The sequence below is a fragment of the Lupinus angustifolius genome, chromosome LG05 (genome assembly GCF_001865875.1).
Source record: "Lupinus angustifolius cultivar Tanjil chromosome LG05, LupAngTanjil_v1.0, whole genome shotgun sequence".
Classification (NCBI taxonomy): Eukaryota; Viridiplantae; Streptophyta; class Magnoliopsida; order Fabales; family Fabaceae; genus Lupinus; species Lupinus angustifolius.
The window spans coordinates 13,166,136-13,168,187 of NC_032013.1; the positions used below are offsets into that span (position 1 = coordinate 13,166,136).

Genomic DNA, 2,052 nt, shown 5'->3' on the forward strand with positions numbered 1-2,052 from the left:
TCTTCCATATTGAGAATATAAAAATCAGCAGGAAAAATAAGTTCACCAACCTGAAGCAAGACATAGTCTATCAAACCAGCAGGGTAAGCAGTACTCTTGTTTGCTAATTGAATCACTACCCCAGTGGGTTGCATAGGTCCAAGTGAAAGAGACATGAAAACAGACATAGGCATAACATTAATAGAAGCACCTAGATCTAGCATGGCATTCTCAAATTTTTTATTACCTATTATGCAAGGTACAACAAATGTACCTGGGTCCTTACATTTTTCAGGAATGTGAGGAACAAGTTTACCTATTAGTGCAGAAACATTTCTTCCCAAGCTGATTCTCTCATTACCTTTGAGCCTCCTCTTGTAAGTGCACATCTCCTTTAGAAATTTTGCATATCTTGGAATTTGTTTGATTGCATCAAGTAAAGGTATGTTCACCTCTACCTTTCTAAATGTGTCCAAGATCTCCTTGTCTACCTCTTCCATCTTCTTACTTTGAATGGATCTTGGAGGAAATGGAAGATGAATAGGAGATGGTTGTGCAGCACTTGTGGAATGTTTACTAGCAAGAATTTGTTCACTAGTATTCTCAGTCTCTTGTAAAATCGGTTGCTTCATTTTTGATGTAGCTAGATCAACTTCAATCTGTTTGCTTGACCTTAGAGTGATGACACTCACATTATTTGGGTTGACCACAGTCTGGGAAGGTAACTTATCAGAATTTTGAGAGTACGATGTGTTTAATGAAGTAGCTATCTATCTCATCTGGGTGGTCAAATTCTGAATGGAGGACTCTTGTCTCTAAATGGAAGCTCTGGTCTCTTGCTGGAATTGCATATTCTGCAATGTCATTTGCCTCACAAATTCTTCTAATGAAGGTTCACTAGATGCAGGAGCAGGATTACTATTCACTTGTTGTTGCCTCTGCTGTTAGATTGGAGGAGCACATATGGTCTATTTTGTGCATCATTATTATTCTGAAATGGTGGCCCTGGATGAGGTTGTGAAGGATTAGACCATCTAAGATTCGGGTGACTCCTCCAACCAGGGTTGTATCTGCTTGATGAAAGATCATAATTATGTTGTTGTTGAGGTCTGTTGTTATAAATATTTGCAGCATAGGCCTCAGGATGGTCACCAGTTGTGGGCTCCAAGAAAGAAGGACAAACATGAGCATAATGGTCAGTTGTAGTGCAAATGCCACAAAATTGTGCTGCAAGTGGAGGTTTCTGCTGATTCATGGCAAGTTGAGTGACCAAGGTAGCAAGGGAGTCAATTTTTTTCTCAAGTTTATCTTGCCTCACCGAATCTGTCCCAACATCATGGACACCTCTGACCACTATAGAATCAAGCATAAGTACTTCTTGCACTGAATTGTTGAGAGTTGAAAGACATCTTCTCAATCATACCTCTAACCTCAAAAGGGGTTATATCTCCAAGTGCACCACCACTAGCAGCATCAATGATATTCCTCTCCCTGTTGTTCAGACCCTCATAGAAATATTGTATGAGGAGTTGTTCAGAGATCTGATGATGGGGGCAGCTTGTACATAGTCTCTTAAATCTCTCACAATATTCATATAAACCTTCTGCATATAGTTGTCTGATTCTAGAAATATCTTTTCTGATTGCAGTGGTCCTGGAGGCATGAAAGAATTTTTCAACGAAGATTCTCTTCAGGACATCCCAACTAGTAATAGAACCAGGGGCCAAGTAATACAACCAATCTTTTGAAGCGCCCTCAAGTGAATGTGGGAATGCCTTCAAACATATGCGATCTTCTTGGACATCACAAGGCTTCATAGTGGAACATACAATGTGGAACTCCTTAAGATGCTTATGAGGACATTCACATGCAAGCCCATGAAACTTAGGCAACAAATGGATTAGTCCAGTTTTGAGCATATATGGCACATCCTCATTGGGATACTGGATACACAAGCTTTCATATGTGAAATCAGGTACAACCAGCTCCCTTAATGTCCTCTCATGTGAGATTGGAGCTGGTTCAGCCATATTTTCAGAGTATGCAACAGAATGCACAGAAACAGCAGAATGC

At 40.1% G+C, this 2,052-nt stretch overlaps 1 pseudogene; it reads right to left on the reverse strand.

Annotated features, from left to right (window-relative positions):
• The window catches only part of LOC109347013, a 4,596-nt pseudogene that overhangs the window by 463 nt on the left and 2,081 nt on the right, over positions 1–2,052 (reverse strand).